Consider the following 20,073-nt stretch of genomic DNA (forward strand, 5'->3'; position numbering starts at 1 on the left):
TGGCGCGGCGCGCCACTATCGCGCTTGCAGGGTTTTGAGCCCGCTTTCCAGAATTTTCTTATGAAGGAAATTTTGGACAATTACCTAAATAAATATATACGAATTTAGACGTGTTTAAGGGTCATTTTTTAGTCTTTGACCTTCCCCAAACACTAAACTTTATCTTCCTCTCTCTCAAATCATCCCCTCCAATTTTTCTCTCAAACTCAAAGTATTCAAGGTTCCTCATTGATGACCAAGAATCAAGCTTTCTTCAAGTTCTTCTCTAAGTTATGTGGGTTTTCATCCATGGGTCCTTCCACCCATGGAGCCCAAAAGTTTTCTCAATCTAGTATTTCCATTCAAAATTATGAAATCTTATGGCCTTTTACATGATGACTTTAAATGCATAGATTATGATATATTTGAAGTTTCTTTATATATATTGATGGATATTGAGTCTTGGTTTCATGAAGTTATGATGTTATTGAACTGCCTATATGAAGGCTTGAAAAGAGTTTTAAGACATATATGGTGGATTGCTTTAAGATGTTTAAATGATAAATTCCTTCACTCTCATGCATGCTAGCATTGATTTAAATGACTTGAAAGTTGATTGATATGAACCCATCTAGTTTCCTATGATAAAGTAAAGTTGAAATGAAGTTTGACTCCAATGAATGTTATGAAGTAAATGCTTATGAAGGGGAGTCTTTATGAAATGATTGATTGATGAAAGGGTTTTTTAGTCAAAGTAAAATTTTAATGTGAAAGGACAATTCTAACATTGAATCAAATCAAATATTTAAGATTATCATATGACATGTATGACATCCCTATAGGACGTCAATGCTTTTGAATATTTTTCCAAAAAGGAAGGTCCGATTAGCATGGTACCCAGAATACCATCACTGATTATAGACCTAATTTTCTTATAAATCAAGGTTCATTAGTAGAACGGTAAATATGATATGACAGCCATGATGATATTAGAAACCAAGGTTTTAATGAACTATTGCACCGATGATGATTTGATGTCTAAAGTTATATAAATGCTTATGTTATTATGATATTTAAATATTATTCTGCTGAGAGCTTACCTAGCACCGAGCTGGACTAGGGGTGAATACCTATTTCCCAAAACTATGTGCCACCATAGGTATAAAGGAGATAGAGGCAAATACTCAAATCTCTAAGAGGTGAGTACCCGAAATTTCAAGGATTGGAGGTGAGTACCCAAGTCTGAGAATTAGGGGTGAGTATCCAGTTCACACAATAGCTTAGTGGATTCACTTAGGCATGACGGAGTCTACCTTGGAAAGTAGTCTCCCCCTTTTCTTTGATGTAGGGGTAACATCAGAACTCCATGTTATAGCTTACATGATTTATGTAGGTTAATGGTCTCTCTCTCAATGGTACAAGGTACCTCTTCCAATGTTTAAGATATATCATATGATGTCTATTATGTCTATCACAAAGTAAAGTATATGCTCTCACAAGCTAAAGATTTCTTTTAAAAGATTTATGATATATTTATTTATGATTCATGGTATTTTGCAAGTATATGGTTTCTTATAATGACTCATGATTACCTCTATAATGTTTAAATTTCTTTTATGATTCATGATGGTTTCAATATTTCATTGACTAAGATTCATAACTCCAAATGGTATTTCAAATGAATACAAGGTTCTAGCATGGTCCATTATATCACCTTATTGTATAATGATCTATGGCATTGCATGCTCACATACTTAGTACATTCAAAGTACTAACACATACTTTTGCCCACATGATATCACCATGTAGGAATCGGCGCGCTCCTCGACCTCCTCCACGTGGCTAGCTCGGATTAGTTTTGAAGATTGCTTGTAGTGAGTTCCCATGGTTTAGGGACAACATCCCCTTTATTCTAAGCTTATGTTATGTAAAACATTAAAACTTTTATTAAGAAATTTTGTGACACTTATTTTGAGGGTGAGCTAGGGACATGTCTTAGACCCCGCGAAGACTTTAATGTAGAAAGTATGGTTGGACATAGAAAAAGATGTTATGTTGTCTTTGACTTTTATTAAATGTGAAGCCCCTTAGCCCCTACATCCTTTTTGTTTTCCACTTGATTTATTTATCATTACTAATGAAATGCTTAATGAATGCAAAGAGGCTTGGGTAAGGTACTCCGGATTTGTCATTCGCTATGTCACATCTAAACCCTAGGCTTGGGTCATGATAGAAACCCCCAAGAGGCTGTTATAGATTTCAGGCCCATCTCCATAGATTTTCCTTTCGAAAGTTAGGGATTATGCTATAATACTTGTATAACTTCTTGGTGTCCAAGTAGGCTAAGTTTTCTCAATTGAGTAGTTATAAATTCATTCCCACTCCAAACATGAATTGACAATCATTTAAATAAATTTATTCCCACTGCTTAATATAATATAGATTAATAGGAGATTTCATGCCTAGGCCTTCGGGCACAGAGTTTGAATGGTTAAATGATTGTCAATTCATGTTTGGAGTGGAAATATATGTTGTGGATCATGATTATTATGTGACTAGTGATAAAGGTGCAATATGAATGTTAACCATGGTGAAAACTATTTAGAAGACCAATGCCCCTTGCGGGATTAAATGTAGACTATTGTTGGGTTGTTAGGAGATATTGAGACCTGTGGGTTATGAGTTATTGATGTATATAAATAGATGTTATTATACCAAAAATTGTGTGTATTTATTCTAATTATTCCTTGTGAATTACTCGAGTAATGCGAATCATGAAATAAAAGGGTGAATGTGAATGACTTAGTATTGATAGATCTCATGCCATGAACTCCTTTGATTGACTATGGTTGTAGGTTATGGTCTAATATATATCATAGAGAGACCCTTAATCATGACTGAGTCATGTTGTGATGTTTACCATGCATTTAATTATTGTGGTTAGATGATTGATATACTGTTGTGATGGGTCTAAAATCCCATGACTGTGAAATTCATAATGTTGAACTTGCTTTACCCAAAAGTGATGGCTTAAATAAATAAGGCTTGATGAAATATTGTTATTGAAGGATAAAATAGAATGAAGCTAATGAAATGACTACTTGTGAATAATTAAATGTAATGAGCCTGATTACTTGATTGGGAAAGTATGTGAACTATTTGTTGTGGACTCTGATTGTGCATTGTGATTGTGATATTGGATGGGTATCATGTTCCAACACATATATTAGATCGAATGTCACTTTTTGACGCATATATTGGATTGAGTGTCGCATTTCGACACATACTAAGTGCTTGTAGGTCGCATGAGAGGACCCTTGTGTGAAAATGCTTGATATTGACATTGATGTGAATCTTATGATATGCCTTGATAGTCCAATTGTGATTGTGAATTGCTTGAACTTGTCATTTTCTCTTTATTGTATGAACATTCCGAATTGTATTTTGTTCCTGGACATTGTGATGAGATAAAAAGTGTTTTTTCGAGATCATTTCTGATGAGAGTATGATATTGAGGTCATTGCCGGCGAAGGTGATTGATGCTCGATTGTTGATTTTGAATGAGCATCCTTGCATACTTATTTGGGGTATTTTGATTCTTGTGTTTGATTTGTGAGATACTTTGTGGTTACTGCTCTTTGATTGGGGATGATGTTCTTGTTATAGCATTTTTTAGGGTGTAAGTGCCCGAGTAAAGTTCCCCCTAGTATGAGAGTTGACAAGATTTCAGTTAGAATAGATCCCAATGAACTTTATGAATTGTGTCCTTTAGAGATATTTGGTGTCGCAAGGTATAGTGTTTGAGAAAAAATTAAGTGGTATCATAATATGTGTAGGACACAGTATCCCATAGAAACTTTCAAAATAGATTTTGGGTTAGTAGAACTTTGAATATAGCGTTTGACATAAAAGGGGTTAGTCTGGGATGTGATTTTTCGCTAAGTTTTAATGATGTCTCATCATTAGTTCTGAAAAACTCTTAGATTGGCTTGTGCCCTCTTCTTCTTGTTGTCATTCGGGGACGAACGAGGGGAAATTAGTATCTATTATAACGATCTAGCACATGGTTACTAAAAATATTTGCGGTAAACGTATACGAATCTCTTTCATTATAAGACTAGGATCAATTCGTTGGTATGCGAGTGCATTAGTTATGAATTAAGTTCATACTATGCTACTATCTCAAAGTTGAGTTGAGATTGTCTTTCCGATTTAGTTTTGGACTTGAGTTCAAACTAGGGTAAACTTCAAGCAACCATATCTCTCAGTCTATAATAAATTAGGTTGCCCATTAACTATCAAATTAAAGGTCTGTGAATCTTTTTCCCAACACCACTGAATTTGCTTCATTCGAAGTTCAGAGTAAAAAATTATGCCTATTTTACTGAGCACTATTTATGCTGAGCCGCCGAAGCGGGATTTAGCCACCCGAACGAGATTTGATGGGAAAAAAGTGAAAATGGCATATTTTTATTATATCATTTTTCTTCTAAGTGCCAAATTAGATGAGGTTTACCCTACTAACCCCCAAGAGGTTGTTCTAGGATTGGAGAGCAGGGAAGAAGAGATTCCTAGTGCAAGAAAGGTTACAATCCAAAAATTTTAGGCCCGTGTCCATATGTTCTCATTTCGAAAGTCAGGGACCATTCTATAATCTTTCTACAACTTTTTGACGTCCAAGTAGGCTAGGTTTTCTAAATTGAGTAGTTATAAAAGTCACGACCCGATTTCTCGGTTCATGATGACACATACTATGACCCACCAGTAGGCAAGCTGACCCATATCCCTGAATTGCAAGTAATAGGATGTCAGGGTAGAAGACCAGCAATCTAATCTAAAATAGTAAAGTGTTAATAGGAGCATACAATGAACGGGCGGAAGTAACTAAATATATATAAACAAACAAAAAGGATCCCTCCTAGAACCTGCAAGTCACATGTACAGAGCTACAAATAAAAGAGTACAAGTACAAAAAATGGACCACAGAAACAGAGCTATCTCAAAAAGAAAAAGACAGCCAAAATATATGTACAGAAGGAGATGAGTAAATCCAAAACGTAGTGTGCTCACCCTCGCCTCCGATTACGATCACAACTGGCTCAAATCAACACCAGTAGCTAGTACTCAGACCTGCATCATGAAAATAGATGTAGAGTGTAGTATGAGTACCAAAGTAATAGGTACCCAGTAGGCATCATAGGCCGACTAAGCAAGATAAGCAAAAGTAAATTGAAATGCGAGTAAAAGATCATAACCAAAGACAGGACAAGAAGAAAATATTGGTATGTACACGAGTGGACTATCAAACAAAGAAAAGGAATCTAACTAAATCCACTGGCCTCCCATAAACCCGATGGGTATGCTCATGCACAAGTAAAGAGTAAACACATGTATGGACTCCCATAAGCCCGATAGATGCAAGAATAGTTGAAGGAAAATGTATGGAGAAGAAAGGATTACCATAATACCACCATCTCCCAGACTTGAACCGAACCATTTCCAATCTTTAATACCTCAACCTAAAGCTGAGAGTACATGAAGACTTAAACTGAAGATTTATCAGGGAATAAGAAATTAACCACTTACAAGCTAGTTCACGAACTTTAATCGTGTATCTAATGAACAATAAGTCGACATGAGGAGGCTACACCACGGATTTTAACTGGGTAACTGTAGCCAAAGGTCGAGCACGGGTACGCAAGACCGCAAACTTTAACTGATTAACTTTAGCTAGGGAGCCTGAACACAAGTACGCTGGACCATGGACTTTGATCTAGTATCCATAGCTAAGGAATCAGACAAATTATAATCAGCGACCAAACATGCATCATTGGAGGTACCCTAAACTGAGTGTCATCAATGCACCGCTCCAGCCAGAACCAAATATAACTCAAATTATTGAGAAAACCTCCAAAATCAAGAATCGAGCGATACAGGACCAGTAGGAGAATAGGGCATTATGTAGGTAAGGTCACATGCTAATTTACTGCCTAGCTAAGGCTCAGACTATGAGACTCAAGTCTGCAGGAAACTAACCGTCCAAAATGACGTCGGAGAAGTTATTAGGCCCAAGTACACAAAAATCACGCAAGTTTATGGAAACACTAGTCTAAGCCTACACTAAGGCCAAACATGCTTCCAAAGATATAACCACAGGCACAGTATTCATCACAGGATATGAACAACCAACAACCATAGGAGTCATGCTTAAATAGTTCAACAATTACTCGAAATAATACCTAGGGCATGAAATCTAGGAATTTAGCATGCTCGACACTCAAACCCCTACAAACTTATGCAATACAATTTACAATTGCCTAAACATGCTGAGTATAATGAGGGGAAAACCGTAGCCTACCTTTAAGCCGACTACTCGCACTCCAACGTACAAAACCAGAGCTTTTCCATTTCAAGCGGCCTTCAAATGCTGCCATGCTATTAACAATAGAATCACAATGTTAATACGGTCATTATGACATAAAATTATCGAATTCAGAGATGGACCAATTTTGAAGTCTAAAATGGAAAATGTGGGACCTGCATTCAAAAAGATAGAATTGACCCCAAGTCTAGTCTCTAACTACTACCCTCAGATTATGTTCCATGAGGGAATACAATTCACACATAAAATTAGACCCAAACTTAACATGCATAAGTGATCAACTACTAAGCTCAAGACACTAGAAATGCAGTAAAAAGGAGAATGTACCTCAAAGGAAGCATTAATGCCTAATTCTGAACACACCACAAGATTCTCCTCAAAATCTACGCAAGTTAGCCTTTTGAATCATCCAAATTGCCTAAGAGTTGAAGAAGGAAACAAGGTTTGAAATTTGAAATGAAATTCGGAAACTAGTTTTAAGAACAACCCTCAGGTGTCTCTTTATAGACCACCCGCCGATCACTTAAGCGACACCCATCTATAAAGAGGGCATCTCTTTAGAGACCAGTCGCTTTAGCGACAGGACTGTCTAGCAGCCTTTTATTAATGATAAACAAAAATCCTCAACAAAGACAAGTATAAGGAAGGTGGGGCTAGAATTTACTTTATAATACCTAATGAAATATCAAACCTCTACTAATTAATAAATAAGATCTAGAGAAAAAACTGTCTTGATCCAAAATTCAAGGTCGTAATGGCACCTACATATTCCAATGGTAGGTAAGTCAATCATTCATCATAATCGAACATTCATCAAAACGCAAAAATAATAATAAAAGAAAACAACAAAAGTAAAGTTTTGAAGTCAAGCTTTCATAAAATATAATAGAAATGCAAAAAGTATGGACTACAATCCCAAAATCCAATGACACGAGTACAAAGCTTCTACAATAACTATACGAGATTCAAACACTACAAAACTATCTAAATGTTGCGAAACAGCCGAAAAACTACCTCCAAAGACTCCGATAAGCTCCAAACTCGAACCTAGATCACCTATTACTCATACTAGTGACAGATCCTTCACAACAAAGGTGTAGAAAGCAAGGGTGCATACAGAAAATATGTATACTCAACAACATCATCGCTCGATCCTATATAAAGCGAAGGCGAGAGTTGGTGTTATCATGTCAACATCTATTATCACGACCCGAATTCGGGTGTGATGACACCAGTCCTTTCCCACCAGACAAGTCAGACTAAAATTCAATATTTACGGAAAATAAAGAAAAAATAGTCTAAATAAGTAAGTAATAAACAAAAGCGGAAGTCTTTCAATTCAAATACCCCCAAAGATTGGTTGCCACATGTACAAGCCACTAAACAAAACAAGACTGAAATAAAATACAAGTCTCAATATATCTTCAATTCTCAAATATAGTGAAGCATAAAATTACAGAAAATCTGAGAGTCCGTTGGATGACAATAGCTGCCTCTCATAATCCCCTGAAAGCCTCAGATAATTATGAGAAACAACTGATCAAAGTCTAGGCTCAGAACCTACACTAGTATAGAAGAGAGGGTGAGTACCAAATTAAACAACATGGTACCTAGTAAGCTAACTAGCAAAACTAAGTAAATCTAATAGGATACACGAACTCCTTTCCAACCCAACTCACCTCTATAACTACAACTTACACAGAAATCAGTCCAACCTAACAATTCATACTAAACAGTTTAATAAGGTTGAGATCACAACTCAATATCACAAGATATAACGTACAAGTAATCACAAGTTACATATAAGCATCAAGTCTGTCACACATAGATATGCCAAAAATGTATAAGCACACTCAATGATCATGCATGTGTGTAATCGCTGGTAAAGACCTCGGCATGATAATCTCTGACCAAAATTAACCTCAGTCCCACAATCTCCTACCGAAAATAACCTCGGCAATATAATCCCATCAAAAATGACCTCGGCAATATAATCCCACCGAAAATGACCTCGACCTATTAGTCCCTCGCTGGAAATTACCTCAGCAATATAGTATCTCTAACCGGGAATGACCTCGGCCTCACAATCATATACCTCTCATCACAATGTTTTAGAACCAATACAATCAGCATGCTCACACAAGTAATGAGGAATAATCAATTCAGACTATCAAGTATCTCATCAAATACACATAGATATCTAAATCACAGAATGCAATATTCAAATCTATACATTAACACACATCACCTTTTATTAAACCCATCGGTTAAGTTGGATTAATTCATGTCACAATTCAACCCATATATCTCATCCCCATCACTCCCCAACACATATAAAAGGAAAATTTGAAATTCTAATAGATTCATGGAGTTTGAAGAGTCCCCTTGCCTTAACCAAGAAGCGATCAATCAATCCACGTATTCCTTGTCCTTTCAAATATACTCCGAATCACCACTACCTATTCAAATAGTGTTTTGCAATCAGAAACTAAATTCAACGATACTAAGAATGCGAAATAAGGCAAGAAAGGGGTCAAAGGCTCAAAATCCAACTTTGAAAATGGTGTGTGTGTGTGTGTGTGTTTAAATCTGGGAATTTTTGGGTAAAATCATTCCTCTTAGTCTTTGGAACTCAATAGCGAAAATTGCTTCAAAAACCTTGCCTGAATCAAGTGACAATCAACATTTAAATATTTCTCAAAGCTGTTGAAAAAAGGCCATTTTCACTTATTGAAATTCTCAAATTCATGTTAAAATCAATAATTAATCATCGCAAAATGATGAAGTAGAGTTAAAATAACTTAACCAATGGAATCCCACCAGAAATCCCTCTCCAAATCACTCCTACAGAGCTCCATAGATCAAAAATGGTGAAAACGATTTAAACCCCAACCAAAACCCCTCTCAGATGTTGCTTAAGAGACTTGGGTTCGCTTAAACGAGGCTCGCTATCGCGAACACCTGGTCGCTTTAGCAACCTCCACCTCATCGCTTAAGTGACTAGGTTCGCTTAAGCGAACTCCGCCTAAGTGACCCCTGTCACAAAAGCGACCGGCTTGTCGCTAAAGCGAATGTCGCTTACACCCCCTCGGTAAAGCGAGGCCTGCACCAGAACACACCTATTCAAATTTTCTTTCTTTCTCAAACCCCCGAATAGACCCTGGGTATTCGATTGGAATCCTGTATAGATAAACCATATATGCAACGCTACTAAATTCGATGTTTCAAACTCAATAGAATCTTCAGAATTTAATTTTCAGGTCTCCTTAACTCGAAATTCGATAAGTCGTGACCAAATTATTTCCAAACCTCAAAAAGATCAAAAAGCCCTCAAGCTTTCAAAAAATACACAGGAACTCTCTCTAGCTCTAAAATCACCCTCCAAATCCAACAGACTCATCGAAAATCAATTTCGAGCATATGATTTTCAAACATTGACCAAAGTCAACCCTATGGCCAAAAACTCAAATATTTCCAATTCAACACCTCAAATCCACGATACAACCCCGAATATGATTCCGTCAACTCTTCTAAACCAATTTCAACATTTCAAAATTGATGGAATTCCATTCTGAGACCCAAAACTCTAAATGACCTCAAATACCATTTTTGAGTCATTTTAAACCTCTAAAAGTCAAAGTTACCAAAAATCTCAACTTTTCAAGAAAAACCATGAATCCAACATCGGATATCAATCAAATATGACTCAGGGAAACTGCCGAGAAGGATAAAATAACCATTGTATGAAATTTACCAAAAATGACTTTCAGGGTCATTACATCCATGCTCAATCAACTGGAATCAAAATTCAATACAATATTCATTAATCAGAAGTACCAACATTACTGAAGTATTCTGCTAGTCTCAGAGTTTACCATAGTTTACTTGCACAAATAAGATCAATTTCATCGATAAAAATTCACCAAAACATATGACTATGATATGAATAAGCAATGCAATACATATGAAATGAATATGGTATGCTGGACAATGCATCAGTACACACACGCCACCTTTGTTGGTTGGTCGTGACCCATGAGAGATCACAAGGTTAAGTATTCTCTCTGTAGGCCATCAAAGATTATAATATAATTACTCAATTTGGATTTTGCCCTTAGGCCATTGGAGAGTACACAATAGAAGGCCATTATATCTCATAATTGTATCTCAATGAATCTGAATCATGCTCGTAGACCTTCAGATAGAATCATATGATTTACTAATCTGATATTCAAGTGAATTCATATGAAAAGTAAGTCAATGCCTGAGATACGCGAGAAAATAAGTCATGAACCAATATAAATGTCTTCTTCTGAAATTCACATTTCAAGTATATTGAGAATCATGGATTATAATTACTAAGCCAATTAAGTTGTCATGTATCAACAATTTAGCTCATTTAACTTGCTCCCAACAAATACTAATGTCATGAATCAGTCAAATATATAATCAATTTTTACGCACAACATACCAATTCCCGCATAAATGCTTGTCATCTCACTTATACGGGATTTTTACTCCTAATTTATCTCATCAACATAATCAATTATACACTAACTCTTCAAAAAGTAAAACAAAAACTCGACTTGTTTTAAACGAAGCCCGACAAGTTAAATAGAGGTTGTAGCCTTTCTTAAAACCTCCGAACGATTCCAATCTAATCAAATTAAATCTACATAAGTATACAAAATTGTAGATGTTCATATTGCTGTACTTTTTTCGAATCCAAAAACTCAATCCAAAAGTCAACCCAAGACCGAAGGGGAAAAATTAAAATTTTACTTGAAAATTATGTTACCCATAACTAAAGGAGATCAAGTATGAAATTTCATTAAAAATTGACTCAGATCGGACCTCAAATCCTCAATTTACACTTCCTTAAACTTTAGGAGGAAACTCCAAAAATACCTTTCTTGTATGTTGTAAATTGATGAAATAAATGATGGGAAAAAAATCAAAAGGAAGGTTAGAAATTTAAATCCACAAAGAATCGTTGAAAAGTACTCAAAAATCGCCAAAAGCCGAGCTCCAAAAAGCCCTAATTGAGTTCCAACAAATAAATTTACGTCAAGAAAGTTCATTAAAACAACCAGGTGACATCACAGTTGCAACCCAAAAATGTAACAATTGCGTACTTCAATCTTACCCAAAAAATACCCTGTCGCAATTGCAAGCTCAAAGTATGCAATTACGACATTCCCTCATCCCTACATCTTTCAGAATTTAGATAACAGAATATCAACCTCAAAATATGGCAATTGTGATATTTCCTCACCCCACAACCATCAAAACTCAAATATCATTATTATCGCAACTCCAAAGTATGGCAATTGGAACATCAATATAATTTCTTAGGTATCATAATTTTGGCCCACACTCGCAATTGTGAACCACACCATATGACAACAAACTTATCCAGGTTTAAAACTTGGTTTCAACACTCGGAGTTCATCCCCCCTCCAAATAAAAAAATAAATATATCAAATTAATAATGCAAATCAATCATAAAATACATTTCGGACATGTAGGAATTATCAAAACACCTATTCAATATTATCTTGACAAAATATTGTCCGATGTCAACTCTTAATTACGAAATTTCCATATTTCCATTCAATGACTCAAATCTCATGTGAAAGCCTCGGAACCCAAACCAAAGGTCCAACAAATCCAAAAATCATATTCTGGGGCTAATGAAACTAACAAAATTCCTTTTTGAGCTCATCTACATCAAATGTTGACATTAGTTAACCCTTCCCACTTCCAAAATGAAAAACTCACATAACTCCCACCCAAACACCTCAGGAACCATGTTGTAACACTCTGTACAATTTAAGCAATAAACTTGTACTTTCAAGATATGGCTAAAAGTGATTAATATCATAATAAGGCTATGTTATGAGGTGATCAAATCATAATGATCACTGTTAAGATTTGACGTCAAGCAAGTTGTTAAAATAAAAGTCGGCAAAAATTATTGCAAGTTACTTATAAAATTTCAAAATTTTGGGTCAAATATCTCAAAAATTTCTCTCAATATATACAGAGTTAGAGGGCCCATAAATTATCAAATAGAAGATCTGTGAGTCCTGTTTTCAATGCATAAAACCATTTGTCCATATGACTTCAGTATGAGAGATATTTGCGTTTTTGCGAGACTAGACAACGGAGGTAGAAACTGGGCCCCTATATTAGTGGCAAAGTTATAAATATCATCCTCTTCCAATTTTATCTCATTTCCTTCGTGAAAAACAAGAAAAATTAGATTTTCATATCCTAAATCATCCATATAGTTTGATAATCTTAGCTTGAGTCTTTAACGAAAATTGTTCTATGTCTCAAGCTCATTATTATTTTCTCCCTGAATTATGCGATGTACCTTCATTAGTGTTGCGGCAACATTAATTGGGAGACTTTCCAAGAAGTATACCGGCTTACGGATCAAGGTGAGACTCTCCTTCAAGCGATTCGATCTTTATTAAGACACAAATAGTATTTTTACAGAAAAATATCTTTATAGTTCTTGGATCGTCGTAGTATTTTTTATTCTTGTTGATTGATTAAGTACCCGCTTGACGTACATGATGGAAGTTTGGGAAGAATTAAATTGGTGGTGTGAATTCATCAAGAAAAAGTATGTCAAGGCTATTCCCTTCTTTTGGCAAATTTACTTAAAGCTTAGGAAAAATATGACTAATTGTTGTTGCCAAGTTACTCGTAGCCATATTCGATTGTGTTAATTGTGTGGTTGATATAGACATCCCTCATTGGGATCTATACTTTATTATTATCAAATCCATATTTAGCTAAGGAGTAAAAATTATTCATATATGTCGCTTGTAGCGACATTGCTTGTTTTCAAGATATTTGATAAATTGTTGTTGCTCTTGGGGAAATTGTGGTTACCTGCAACACTTTGACTTGTGCCTTCGGGGTGATATACAGATTGCATTTGGGGTTATTGAGGCATGTATGTTTCTACGATTAAACCTATCACTTACAGGGCTATATTGATGCCTACAAGGCTATAGTGATGCCTATAGGAAGATAATGGTTGCATTTGTGGCTCAATATAAATTGCCTAAAGGGCTATTGGAAGATAGTGATTGCCTTTGGGGTCAATACAGATTTCCTAAGGTCTATGTGATATACAAATTGCCTAAGGGGTAGTGCGATACACATAATTCCTATGGGGCTAAATGCAGATTGCTTAAGGGGCTACTGAGATGTCACGACTCAAATCGAGGTCATTATGACACACATATCAAAACCCAACTTGATGTGTAAGACTAAAAGTAAAACTTATACGAGATTTCCAAAGTGCAAGTCAGGCCACAAAAAAAAAAGAAAAAAAAAGACAACAACGAACATATCTCAAAATCTGGTGTCATAAGTATAAAGAGCATCTAATACAAAGTTTGAATCTGAAATACATCATAAGTCTCTGAATACTACAAAAGACTAAAAACTAAAGGATAGAACTAGTGGCAATCTGGATCCCAGGATCTCACCATTAATTTGAGTGTGCAGAATTCGCTAGAATGATTAGTTGCCACGTGAGGTACCCTAACTAGTATCTGCATAAAAAATGGACACAAAAGTAGGGGTGAGTACAATCCATATATGCTCAGTAAGGTCGAAATATCGTTTATCAACTATAAAAAAAGCCGGGGCATTAGTCAACCCAAAGGACATAACCATAAACTAATAATGCTCTTAGTAAGTCCTGAAAGAAGTCTTAGGGATATTAGATTCCTGAACTCTCAACTGATGGTAAATCGACCTCAAGTCGATCTTAGAGAAAACTGATGTATCCTGAAGTTGATCAAATAAATTATCAATGCGATAAAGAGATACTTATTCTTGATGGTGAATTTGTTCAATTGCTGCTAGTCAATACACATCCTCATAGTACCATCCTTCTTCTTCACAAATAAGACCAGTGCACCCCACGATGATACACTATATTTAATAAATCCCATCTTCAACAACTCTTCCAATTGTTCTTTCAACTCCTTGAATTCTTCTAGAGCCATCTGATAAGGAGAAATATAGATGGGCTTTGTGCCCGACTCCAAATCAATAAAAAACTTAATATCACGGTCAGGAGGAACACTCGGCAAGTCTGTAGGAAATACATCCATAAACTCTCTCACCATCTTCATGGTCTCTAAAGGGGATGACTCCTTAGTGATATCACATATATGAGCTAAATAAGACAAGCAACCTTTTTATCCAGCATACGACGAGCATGAATATAAGATATCACCCTTTTAGAATACGAAATCGGATTACCCTTCCATACCAAGGCAAATCAAGATAGGCTAAGGTCATGGTCTTGGCATAATAATCTAAAATAGCATGATAGGGAGGTTAAACCGTCCATACCCAATATCACATCAAAGTCAAGAATATCTAATAAAATCAAGTCTACTTGGGTCTCTACTCAAAATTATCACCACACACCCCTAGTATACTCGTTCAACCAATAAAGACTTACCTACCGGGGTAGAAATAGTAATAGGCACAACAAGGGGCTCACACACATAATCACTACCCACATCAAATAGATCGACATATAAGAATAGTAGACCCTAGAAAAAATAATATTGAAGCAGAATAATAGCAAATTGGAACAATACTTATACTAACTGCATCAGAGCCCTCTGCCTCAGATCTACTTAGTATAACATAGGATAATCGACGATCACCACCATACTGTGAACAACCGCGAGCACCACCTTGAGTTCCACCCTTCGGACCCCTGGTGCCACCTCTAGCACTCTGTAAAGCACCTTGAACAACTTGGGTTAGTGTAGAATGAATAACTATTGTCCCAAGCTGAGCAGTAGAAAGAACACATTTGGGGCAATCATTTTCCTTATGCCTAAACTCATCACACACATAGCATCTTCGAGTACTTGAACCCCGTGGAAGATAACCAGAAGTGTCAATATGTCCTCTAGAGCCCGAAGAACCACCATAACTAGCCTGACCCAATTTGGATCCACCTGTATTATCTGTTCCCTGAATCACTGCCTTAATTGGCCTTCCTTGGTAACTTTGGGTGCCTGGACCCAAATACTCCCTGCCTCTGGAGGAATAAACAATAAACTGACCCTACTGATGGAATCTCTTGGCCTCGCCTTGTCTAGAATATCAGATACTCTTTATTGTTCTAGCATGATCAATAATACTTTGAAAGGTACCACTAAATAACACAAGAGAGGTTGTAGCATCCTGAAGATAGCTGATGAATCCCTTTACCAACTTACTGATCCACTTAAATCTATAGGAATACTTGAAATAGCGTAATGAGAAAACTTATGAAAATAGGCCTCGTACTCAGATACTGATAGGAAGCCCTGCTCCAATCTATCAAACTCCTTTCGACGCCGATCACAGAGGCTATAAGGCATAAACCTCTTGAGGAACACCTTAGTAAACTGCTCCCAACTCATCATAAGAGAACCCGCAAGTCTACGAGAAATACCGACCTTCACCACTCTTTGGACACTCCCACAAACTAATATGAAGTGTAAGCTACTCATGTTCTCCCATATAATTTAGGATGTGCCAATTGAACAAACCTCACAAAACTCTTGTGCTTCAACACTAACATGGCAGCACTAGTAGAAACTAGCGGAGCTATAAATCTCGGAGGTGTAATAAAAGGTACTGAAGAAGAAATAGGAGTCTGAAATCCCATACTAGGCCACTACAGTGGTGGTGTAGCACCATCTGTAACATGAAATCTTGAAATACCTAGAAGAAAACCAGGAGTAGGAGCACCACTCAACCTAGCCAATAATCGAACCAGTAGCTCTTGAAGTATTGGAGCACTATCGGGAGCCAAAAGAGGCTGGTCTAGCCTCTGCTCATCAGTCTGTTGCTCGAAGTCATCCTTATGCTGATACACGGGGTCAGGTGATGGATATCTACTCATCCATGAGTAGGTGTTTCTCCCCTCACTCAACCTCGACCCTTAACTCCACCACGTCCTCAGCCTCTCCCACGAACTGGGGATCAAGCAGAAGGTGCATCCTCACCCTCAGTGACTCTAGCTCTAATTCTTACCATATGAGCATAAATAATAGATTAGAAGTATCTAACACTTGATTTGAATAAATCGCATGAAAGGAATAAAAAGAAAAAATTTATCCTATTAAGTATCTTGTAGTCTCTCTAAGATAAGTATGAAGATCTACGTACTGATCCGCAAGACTTTACTAGACACTTTGTTTTTAATATATGAGCTCGGTGACCTAGTACTCTGAAACCAATTTGTCATAATTCAAAAATTGAGGTCATGATGGAACACATCCTAAAACCCAACCTGATGTGTAAACCTAAAAGTAAAACTCATATGAGACTCCCAAAGAGGTAGTCAAGCAATAAAAATAAAGGAAAAGAAAGACAACAACAAAGATATCCCAAAACCTAGTGTTATAAGTATAAAGAGTATCTAATATAAAATCTGAATATGAAATATATCATAAGTCTTTGAATTCTACAAAAGACTGAAAAATAAAGGATAGAACTAGTGACGATCCGGATTCTAGGATCTCACCACTAATCTGAGTGTGCAGAATCTGCTAGAATGACCAATGGCACGTAAGGTACCCTAACTAGTATCTGTATAAAAAAAGGACATATAATTAGGAGTGAGTACAATCCACATGTACTTAGTAGTTTTGACCGACTGAGTATAAGGAATTAATCCAACCTACAAAATAAATTAAGGAATGCTTCCACCTGCATACAAAAAAGACCTATTTCTACATCGGTGACATCAATTTATGTAGAATAACACGATTAAAGTAAACATGTAAAGATAGTTAAATATCATAAATAAATAGATAAATTAAGTTGTACAAATAGAAATACAATATGATGATGCAATAATATGATGGTACGGTGGAATCAAGGCTATCACACAACCTATCGTATATACTTATTGAGCTAAGACTTTCAGACAAGGATACATGGGGGACTCATAGTCCATATATCAAATCACAATCTCAATATCTCATCCACTTGCCACCTAGTTCGTGGTCAAGAATATATAAAAATATGCCACATTTTCTTTCTCAAAAAGAATTTCCACAGTTCTCAACTTCTCAAGATCAATGACATGATGAATAAGGATGAATGCATCACAGCACATATGGCATGGAGACAATATTCAACTCAACATGTAACACAATGTTTAAAGTTCTCAAAACTCAATCTAAACATGATATTCACCCTCAATAGATAGTAATGGAAAGAAAATGCATAGAAATAGATACTCACCCTTTTTGAGTACGTTTCAGTGCTCAAGTATGCTCAAAACCCCCAATTCAACCCCTAAGGAGGGCATTACAAGTCAAATAGTCTCCTCACGCCTCTCTCATAGAAAGATCATGAATCACATGCTCTCAAAGAAAATAAGATACCATATAAGGCCCCCACATGGGTAACACGACGCAAATAAGCCCCTATACGGGAATCATAATATAAATTAGCCACCACCTGACATCACAATGAAATGAATAGTCCTAAATCATGCGACAACCCCGTCTTAAAGTCTATAACATACAAAAGACTAATTGTTCAATCATAGTCTCAAAGAAGGATAACCAAACCTACCTCGAATGCTAAAACTTCGCACAAATGCTCTAACTGGAGCTCAACCCATGAATACTGACTTTGAAATAATTACCCAATATCAAGAATGAAAATATTTTATCAAAAGGATTTTAATGATACCCATATTTCTAGGTTTTAGAATCGAAGACAAAATCATCCAAAAACTGCTTCAAAATCAAAAAACGGCGAATATGGAATTTTATTTTATAAATATGTTCTACCCATCAAGGGAAGCTTTTGGATGAAAAACTCATAACAATTGGTTAAGAAATGAGTTACAAATCAATGAAATCATTCATTTTAAAATTTGGAAGAAAAAACCCCAAATCCCATTTAAAATCTTTGTCACGACCCAACCCTATAGGCCACAACTGAGGTCCGACCTGGACCCCCCGTATACCTACCTATCAGTTATAGTCATATTGAACTATGAACAAGGTGATACTACTCATAAAAAATCCCAATGAGTTAAAACTTTTTCGTGTACGTATGACCTCCTTCACTCGTCTCATAACACATAACGGCATGCAAGCCGACAAGGCTGCTATAACATAAAAATACTCATAAAATGCCGTATAGGCATAATCAAAGCGAACTCACAAACATCCCACATCCATATGTGTACAGACCTTTAGGAATAGTAACAGCAACATATGCCGGGATAGGGCCCCCGCCGTACCATTAAATGTACAAATATATACATTAAGTGACCATCATCAAAATTTAGGCTCCAGAACAGTGAAGCACTTCTGATACAGCTGAGAGGAACTCCTAAGTTGACGAATCTCCAGAATGAACATCAGTACCTGTGGGCATGAAATGCAGCCCCCCCGAGAAAAGGGGGGGTCAGTACGATATATGTACTGAGTATATAAAGCATAACACATCGTAACTGAGACCATAACTGAAATAGGGATGCAGAGGACAAGTATAATAATTAACAAATTACTGTACCTGTAATCTAGGACACGTAATTCTATACATCATCATATATTATGCCCGGCCCTCTAGTGAACTCGGTGCTATAATCATATTCTCATATTCACATATCATCGTATCAATCATATTCTCATATTCACATATCATCGTATCATCATGCATTTCATTTTATCATATCATCGTATATGGTATCATATCATCATATACGGTATCATATCCTCGTACACGGTATAACCTTATCACGCATGTCATTGTATTACACCTGGTTTACTGCGGGGCTCAGGGTCACAATATATCACTTTAATCTCATATGTATGCCTACATAAAGTATCCGTCCCTTTAGTGAGGGACTCGGTGAATGGAGTGGTGTACGTCTATAGCGTACCATCATAATATATATATGTACCCGGCCCTCTAAGGAGGGACTCGATGTTCTTTCCTTATTTCACCATATATACTATCATATTACAGCCATCCCGGGACTCGATGAATAATCATATCGTCATAACATATAACATATATCACACCTCACGTAAGGCATCGTCTCCTCGTGCATGGAACTATACACATCTGGCTTGGGACACGGTGAATGAAGTAGTAACACTGTGCACAATAACATTCCCGGCCCATCGTGGGACTCGAGGAAGGATGGGTTATAGTATGCACGAGTAGAGTAGTGAGAAACCATATGCAACTAAGTCATTATCTGAGACTCGATAAAACAGTTAAGTGAACCATCACCTGAAGACTGGAGGAGTAATTATCCGAGGTATCCCTTTAGATGTCATTAGGGCTTACATCAGTTGGGGCTTCAGGGATCACAAACATGCATCAGAATAATGCCACACAATTTATGCAATCAAAAATATAGTCTATGCAATCAGAAACACAATTTATTTAGTCAAAGACTCAACTCATGCAATCAATGGCATTTATCATTTCAGAGCCTCTAAAAAGAGGAGATGGTACCTCTACTTACTATTCATTGTATAGCAGGCTCGAGAATAATAGTTTGACTACTTTCAGACTCGTAATGTTCAGGAGTGACTACAAGTCACGAGTTACAATCAGAGCTCATAAATGGAATTACCTCTAAACCTATATCATATACCATTTCACTTAAAGTTAAGCCATTCCAATGG

Source organism: Solanum dulcamara, chromosome 5 (assembly GCF_947179165.1).
Source record: "Solanum dulcamara chromosome 5, daSolDulc1.2, whole genome shotgun sequence".
NCBI classification, from domain to species: domain Eukaryota; kingdom Viridiplantae; phylum Streptophyta; class Magnoliopsida; order Solanales; family Solanaceae; genus Solanum; species Solanum dulcamara.